The sequence below is a fragment of the Mustela nivalis genome (assembly GCF_964662115.1).
Source record: "Mustela nivalis genome assembly, chromosome: X".
Classification (NCBI taxonomy): domain Eukaryota; kingdom Metazoa; phylum Chordata; class Mammalia; order Carnivora; family Mustelidae; genus Mustela; species Mustela nivalis.
The window spans coordinates 90,360,495-90,369,755 of NC_139040.1; positions in this window are offsets into that span (position 1 = coordinate 90,360,495).

Below are 9,261 nucleotides of genomic sequence, written 5' to 3' on the forward strand. Positions count from 1 at the left end.
ACAAAGAGTAAGAGTAGTCTTAGCTCTGTCTCATGACTTTAGCAAGAATAAGATGGATAGGCCCTATTGGAAAAGAGAAACAATCTTTCTAGGCAGGTAGAGAGGTTTAAAACTTCATCTCTTTAGGCAAATAAAAAGGTTTTAAATACTGATTCCATCAACTTACCATGTCACCTTATAAATTACTTGACCCTCTCAACTTTTGCTGTGAAAGGGGGCTAGTAAAAGTACCATCTAAAGTGTTATTATGAAGATTCAATGAGATAGTCCATGTGAAACACTGAAGATAGTGCCTGCCATACAATAAATATTCAATAAAGGTGAGATGCTAGATTTATTATTTTTACTGAAGTGAGATTAAAGCAAAAACAATACAAGGAAAAGTAAAGTGCCCTCAGGTTTGGAGTCAGACAGCTCTGTTAATATGACCTTGGGAAGTCACTTCATTTATAAAGCTGTAGCTCCTCTGTAATAATAAAGGTAATAATTTTCCTCTAGGGAGGCAGTTTTTTAAAAATGGACACTGGAATCCACACCACTTGGGTTTGAATACTGGCTCCACCACTTACAAATTGTGTGACTAAGCATATATAACTTCTCTGTGCCTGAATGTCCTCTACTGTCAATTGGAGGTGACAAAATACTTACCTCCTTGATCTGGTGTGAGGAATTATTGAGTTAATCCAAGTAAAGTACCTAACACAGAATAAGTACTCAATGAATATTAACTATTATTATAAAGCTAAGATAGGAAACAAATGAGACCCTTAGTAAAGCTGAACGTGTTGTTGGTCCTCAATAAATGGTGATTCCCTTCCTCAGCCATTCTTTCTGTGCCCCAAGTCAAGATTTTTTGGACTTGCAGGGGAAATGTTTCAGATTAGAAGACAGTTTTGGCAATCTCAGCACTACCATCTGATGGGAACAGCATCATCTATTATCTCCTGGCAAGATGACCACCTACATTCCTAAGAAAATACCCCATTCATAAGAGTAGGGAAAGAACAATTTCACCTGTAAAATACTTGGGCTTGAATTTGAGAATGGTTTAAGGAAATCCTCTTCTCAAACCCCTCTTTAGATTTGGGGTCAACTAAAGTATTATTGAGTTGCTTACCTTTCACATATCTTCACTTTTACTCTTTTTGAAGTCTGAATATACAATTTTTTAGCAAAAACTCTCATTTAATTTTTACAATACCTCTGTGGCTTGATGTAGCAACATTTTTGTTTGTCAGCTAAACAAAAGGGATATAAGTGCATAATGCCATCCATTCATTTATTCTACCAGTATTTCAGGTACGGTTTTATGCTCAAAAGATTCAGAAGTAAACAAAATAGGCAAAGTGCCCACCTTTATGGAGTTTCTGTTCTAATAAAAGAGACTTGCACAAATACATAATATTTTATATATAAAAATCTACACACATATATAATCATTGTATACTCTAGTGCATCAAGGCAAAACAGATTTTCCCTTGATTCCACAGCTATTAGCAATAGGGTAACTTTTGGTACCACAATAACTAAAATATTTTTACATTAATTTCCAGCAGACATATTCTTATTTTCTCACTAAATGGAATTTGTAATGGGATTTTTTTAATTAGCCAAAAGACGGCAAAACCCTGTCACTGAAGGAAGTTGGATTTAAAGATAGTTTAAACATAAAGGTTGAATTCCATCTTGATAATGACAACAACTCATATAACATAGAAATATTACCCATTTTGTGCATGGTTCAAACATACCACAGGCTAAAGAGCTCTGGCAAAAGCTTCTAATTGGGCAGTTTATACCGTAACAGATCATGCTCTATTTGTCAACTGTTTAAGTTTCTTAAATATGACCCTTCACCCAGGATTTGCTCACTGTTGTTAACTGAGTAAAACTACATTGTTTTGAATTCCGATTTTATTCCCAGCTACTGATTTTCTATCAAAAAAGAGTAATTAATGGAACTCATTTTCTCAGGTGCTGAATTGGTTGTATTTTGTGCCATTGAAATAATTTGGGAAAAGGCCATGAGTGAAAAATCTTTCCACTTGAAAGTGCATTAGGTTAAATGTGAATAAGTTAAAGTGCTGGAAAAAAATAACAATTTGTATCCTGATTTGTCCACATTTTTGATAAGTGTAAAGCAGGAGAGGAGCAAGATGGCAGAGGAGTGGGAGACCTAAATTTCATCTGGTCCCAGGAATTCAGCTCGATAGTTACCAAACCATTCTGACCACCTACATACTCAACAGGAAACAGAAGAAAAGAATAGCAACAATTCTATGAACAGAAAAGCAACCACTTTCTGGAAGGTAGGATGTGTGAAGAAGTGAATCCAAGGCAATATACAGGAAGAAAGACCGAGAAGGGAGGGAGCCTCCATCAACCATCTATTGGCAAGTGATAGAGCAGCAGAGCACAAAATCAGAACTTTTAGAAGTCTTCTCCATTGAGGGACATCACTCCAGTGGCTAAAATGAAGAATGTAGAATCCTTTCTGGGACAGTGTGATCTCCAGGCCCCAGGGGTGCCTGAGTGTGGCAGAGCTCCCAGGTAGCAGAGCAGGGAAGCCGGCTGCAAAGACGGAGCCAAGGAGTGGACTCTCTGTTCATGATCCCAGGCACAGTCAGGCCACTACTCTTCAAACAGGGTCCCCACAAGTGGCAGACCCAGGGAGACCACCCCTTCCTCCACCAGGAAGAGCAGTACAGGAGCACAGTGCAGGAATCTGCTGGGTTCAGAGACCCTAAGCAGAGCCATGTGCCAGAGATAAAAATGCTCAGTCATAGGCTGGGTGAGCATGGAGTATGGCTGGAGACCAGGGAGACAGGAGTGATTGATTGCTTTTCTCTGAGGGCTGCTTTTCACCGAAGCGGGGGGCCACCAAGCTCTTGGCTCCTCTGGGGCTGGAGATTGGGAGGCTGCCATTTTCATTCTCATCTTCCAAAGATGTATGGAAAGATTTCAGGGAACAAAAGCTAAAAAGAGAAAACCCAAACAGATTACACAGCCTGACCCCTGGCAAGGCAGTGCAATTCCGCCTCAGGCAAAGACATTTGAGAATCACTGCAACAGGCCACTCCCCCAGAAGATCAGCAAGAACAGCCACCCAAGACCAAGTTTACCCATCAGTGAGAACTGCAAAAACTCCAGTGCTAGGGGAATACAGCACATAGACTTCACAGCTTTTTTCCCATGATTCTTTAGTCTTCCAAAGTTTTATTTTTTTAATTTTCTTTACTTTTCTCTTTTTCAATTTTTTGAATTTTTCCTCTTTCCTATTTTAACCAACATCTTATTAATAACCTTTTTAAAAATCTGTTTTAATTTTCATTTTTACAGTCATATTCTATCCTTTCATTGTATTTAACCTTATTTTTTGTATATATGTTTTCTTTCTTTAAAATTTTGGCATATTATTTCTTCTAACAGACCAAAATATACCCTAAATTTAGTGTATGGATTTGTTCTAGTCGCCCACCTGATCACATTCTCTACTCATTTTTGTAATTATTTTTCTTTCTTTTTTCAACCAACATCTCATCAATTTCTTTTTTGAAATATTTTTTTAGTTTTCATCTTTACGGTCATATTTCATCCCATCATATTTACCCTTATTTTTGTGTGTGTGTGTGTGTGTGTGTGTGTGTGTGTGTGTGTGTGTTTTATTTCTTTAAAATTTTGGGAGGCAGTTTCTTTCTTTTTTTTTTTTTTGAAAGATTTTATCTTATTTGACAGAGAGAGATCACAAGTAGGCAGAGAGGAAGGCAGAGGGAGAGAGAGGAGGAAGCAGGCTCCCTGATGAGCAGAGAGCCCGATGCGAGACTTGATCCCAGGACTCTGAGATCATGACCTGAGCCGAAGGCAGTGGCTTAACCCACTGAGCCACCCAGGCGCCCGGAGGCAGTTTCTTTTAACAGACCCAAATACATTCAAAATCTAGTGTGTGGCTCTGTTCTATTCACCAGCCTGCTCATATTTTTTTTCCTTTCTTTTCCCCCTAGTTTCAGTATCTTATGATTTGTTTAGTGTACATTTTTCTAGGGTTATTGTTACCCTTTTAGAATTTTGTTCTCTTATTCATCTATTCTTCTCTAGACAAAATCACAAAGGAGAAAAGCTCACCTCAAAAAAAAAAAAAAAACAGGCACAAGAGGTGGAACTACCTGCTAGGGACCTAATCAATATGGACCTTAGTAAGATGTCAGAACTAGAGTTCAGAATGATGATTATAAAGATACTAGCTGCACTTGAAAAAACCATAGAAGATACTAGAAAATCTAGAGAAGTAAAAGAACTAAAATCTAACCAAGTTGAAATTTTAAAAAGCTATTAGTGAGGTGCAATTAAAAATGGAAGCTTTTACTGTTAGCATAAATGAGGCAGAAGAGAGAATTAGTGATATAGAAGACCAAATGATGGAGAATGAAGAAGCTAAGAAAAAGACAGATAAACAACTACTGGAATATGAGGGGAGAATCTGAGAGATAAATGATACCATAAACTGCAACAATATTAGAATAATTGGGATCCCAAAAGAGGAGAGGGGGATGGAAGGTATATCAGAGCAAATTGCAACAGAAAACTTCCCTACTTTGGGGAATGATACAGGAATCAAAATCCAGGAGGCACAGAGAACCCCTCCCCTCAAAAGCAATAAAAAATAGGTCCACAAACTGTCATCTAATAGTAAAACTTACAGGTCTCAGAGACAAAGAGAAAATCCTGAAAGCAGCTCAGGACAAGAGGTGTGTAACTTACAATGGTACGAGTATTATATTGACAACAGACCTATCAACAGAGATCTGACAGACCAGAAAGGACTGGCATGGTTTAGTCAGAGCACTAAATAAGAAAAATATGCAACCAAGACTACTATATCCAACCAGACTGTCATTGAAAACAGAAGGAGAAATAAAAAGGCACCAGGACAAACAAAAAGTAAAAGAATTTGCGAACACCAAACCAGCCCTACAGGAAATATTGAAAGTGGGTCCCCTAAGCAAAGAGAGAGCCCAAAATTAACATAGACCAGAAATGAATAGAGACAATATACAGTCCCAGTCATCTAACACTGACATTTTTTCACAGAGCTGGACCAAACAATCCTAAAGTTTGTATGGAACCAGAAAAGACCCTGAATTGCCAGAGGAGTGTTGAAAAAGAAAACCAGGGGCTCCTGGGTGACTCAGTGGGTTAACGCCTCTGCCTGCAGCTTCAGGTCATGATCCCAGGGTCCTGGGATTGAGCCCCACATCTGGCTTTCTGCTCAGCAGGGAGCCTGTTTCCCTTACTCTCTCTCTGCCTGCCTTCTTAGCCATACTTGTTATTTCTGTCTGTCAAATAAATAAATAAAATCTTTTTTAAAAAGAAAAAGAAGAAGAAAACCAAAGCTGGGATCATCACAATGCTTTTCAAACTCTATTACAAAGTTGTGATCATCAAGACAGCATTGTACTGGCATAAAAACAGAAACATAGATCAATGGAACAGAATAGAGATTCCAGAAATTGACCCTCAACTCTGTCTATGGTCAACTAATCTTTGATAAAGCATGGAAGAATATCCAAAGGAAAAAAGACAGTATCTTCAACAAACTGCATTGGAAAAATTGGACATCCACAAGTGGAAGAATGAAACTGGACCATTCTCTTACACTATGCACAAAGACAAACTCAAAATGAATGAAAGACATCAATATGAGACAAGAAGCCATCAAAATCCTAGAGAATACAGGCAGCAACTTCTTTCACCTTGGTTGCAACAGCTTCATGTGAGACACATCTCTAAAAGCAAGGGAAATAAAAGGAAAAATGAACTATTGGGACCTCATCAAGACAAGAAGCTTCTGCACAGCAAAGGAAACAGTCAACAAAACTAAAAGGCAACTTACAAGGAACATTAAGTTTTGGAACACTGAAAAAAATTAAATTAAATTAAATTAAATTAAATTAAATTAAATGGTCATCTGGGTGGCTCAGTGGGTTAAAGCCTCTGCCTTCAGCTGAGGTCATGATCCCGGGGTCCTGGGATCAAGCCCCACTTTGAGCTCTCTGCTTGGCAGGGAGCCTGCTTCCCTTCCTCTCTCTCTACCTGCCTCTCTGCCTACTTGTGATCTCTGTCTGTCAAATCAATAAGTAAAATATTTTTTAATAAATTAATTAGTTAAATTTAAAAAATAATTCTTGGTTTTGTTTATCTTTTCTATTGTTTTTCTGTTCTTAATTTCATTCATTTTTGCTCCAGTCTTTGTCATCTCCTTACTTCTGCTAACTTTGGATTTAGTTTGTTTCTGTTTTTCTAGTTCCTTGAGGTTCTTTGAGATCTTTCTTTTTTTTCAATGTAGGCATTTATCACTAAAAACTTTCCTCTTAACACTGCTTTTGCTGCATCCCATAAGTTTTGATATATTATGTTCCTATTGTTAGTCGTTTCAAGATTTTTTAAAATTTACCTCTTCATTTCATCTTTGACCCATTGATTGTTTAGGAATGTGTGTTTTAATTTCCACATATTTGTGAAATTTCCTTTTCTCTTTTTATGGATTTCTATTTTTGTATCATTGTGGTTGGGAAAGATACTTAGTATGATTTCCATCTTTTTAAATTTTCTAAGATTTGTTTTGTTACCTAACATATGATCTATCTTGGAGAATGTTCCATGCATGCTTGGAAAGAACTTATGTTATACTGTTGTTGAAAAGAACAGTTTGTTTGTGTGTCTGTTATTTGGTCTAAAATATAGTTTAAGTCCAATTTTTTTATTGTTTTTCTCTCTGGTTGATCTATTCACAATTGAAATTGGAGTATTAAAGTCCCTACTGTTATTATATTTTTGTTTATTATTCCCTTCAGATCTGCTAGTACTTGCTTAATATAGTTAGGTCTTCCAATATTGGGTGCATATATATTTACCTTAGTTATATACTCTTGATGAATTGACCTCCTTATCCTTATCTATCTTTATTACTATTTAACTATTATGACCTTTTTTTTCTCTTGTTACAATTTTTGACTTAAAATCTGTTTTGTCTAAGTATAGCTATCTCTACTCTCTTTTGGTTTTCATTTGTGTGGAATATCTTTTTCCATCCCTTCACTATGAGTCTACATTTGTTCTTATAGATGAAGTGAGTCTCTTGTAGGCAAATATAGAGTTTGGTCTTGCTTGTTTATTTTTTTATTCATTCAGTAACTCTATGACTTTTGATTGGAAAATTTAATCCATTTATATTAAAGTAATTATTGATAGGTAAGGACTTGCAATTGGCTATATTATTTTATAGTATAGTATTATATAGCATTACTATACTATTGTTTGCTGGCTGTTTTGAACCTCCTTTGTTCTTTTTTTTTAATTTTACTATCCTTCTTTGTGAATTGATGATTTTCCATATTCCTATGCTTTGATTCCTTTCCCTTAATCTTAAAATCAGCTTAAAATCTTATAGAATTTTGTTTTGTCATTACCCTGAGGCTTACTGGAAATATTTTATTGGTCTAATAGTCTATTTAAGCTGATAAAAACCTAACACTGATTGCATATAAAAACTCTACCTTCTTACTACTCTAAATTTTGTGTTTTTAATGTTACAATGAATGGCTTTTAATATTATGTACTGTTAACAAATTATTATAGCTATTTTAGACACTTTTATCCTTTAACATTGATAATAGAGTTAATTGGTCAAGATACCACCATATTACAGTATTAGAGTATTGTAAATCTGACTATATATTTACTGTTTTGAGTGTGTTGTATATTTTCTTATGTTTTCATATTACTAATAAGCATACTTTTATTTCAGCTTGAGCTCCTTTTAGCATTTCCTGTCAGGCATGTCCAGTGGTGATAAACTCCCTCAGCTTTTTTGGGGGGGGGAAACAAAACTTGCCTTCATTTATGAAGGACAACATTGCTGGGTAAAATAATCTTGGTTGACAGTTTTTCTTTCAGCACTTTAAATATATCATCTCACTTTCTCCTGACTTGCAAGGTTTCTGATGAGAAATCTACTGACAATCTTATGGGGGTTCCCTTGTATGAGATTTGTTTCTCTTGCTGCTTTTAAAATCTCTTCAGAATTTAATTTTAGATAATTTTATTAGAATGTGTCTTAAAGAAGATTGTTTTGCATTGAAATTATGGGGTAACCTATTAATTCCATGAACTTGGATTTCCAAGTCTTTCTTCAGTTTTGGGAAACTCTCAGCAATTACTTTTTTAAGTAAAATTTTTTCTTCTCTTCTTCTGGGACTCCGCTGAAGCAAAGATTTTTTCCTTTAATAATTTCCCATAAGTCCTAGAGGTTTCTTTCATTCCTTTTGATCTTTTCTTTTTCTTTTTCCTCCTCTGACTGGATAATTTTAGAGGATCTTGTCTTCAAGCTCATTGATTCTTTCTTCTGATTGCTCCAGTCTGATAATGAAGCTCTCTATTGAATTTTTCAGTGTAGTCATTCTATCCTCAGTTCCAAAATCTCTGTTTGATCTTCCTTATGTTTTCTTTTTGTTGGACTTCACATTTTGTTCTTGTATTTTTTCTGATTTCATTACATTGTTTATCTGTGTTCTCTTGTAGCTTCTTGAGAATCTTTAGAAAAATTATTTTGAATTCTTTGTCAGGCAATTCACATATCTCCATTAAGCTGGGTTTTTTTTTCCCTTTTAGTATGGTTATTCTCAACTGTTTTGTTCTACAGTGTTACTGAAGTTTCTAAAGTGGACTTCTGTGGCCTCTGAGAGCTGTTTTTATTCATGGACTGCTAGGTAATCTGTTGATATTTGTGAGAGGACAGAGGCTGGGGTCTTCTACTTGGTGACATCATTCCTCAGCTTTAGCTTTGATATTTAAAGGCTGAATAACCAAATATCTTCTTCAACTTTGAATTACTTAGCTTTTCTTGCAGTGACAAACAACTATTAAATTGCAGTGGCTTACAACAACAAACAGTTCCTGTTCATCTTACATGAGGGCTAATGGTTACCTGTAACTTTCTTGAATTTGGCTAGGTTCAGGTGGCTTCATGAATCTTTTAATTTAAGGATGCTTGCTAAAGAAACTGCTCCTCTCCTGGGAACACTCTTTTCTTGTTGGAAGTCTAAAGCTCAAAGGATACAGAACCAAAACTTAAAAGGATATTTAAAACTTCTGCTTTGATACTGGGGTATAATATGTCTACTATATTAGTTATGTATTGTTATCTAACAAATTACCAAAAACATAGTTGCTTACAACAACACATATGTATTATCTCATATTTTC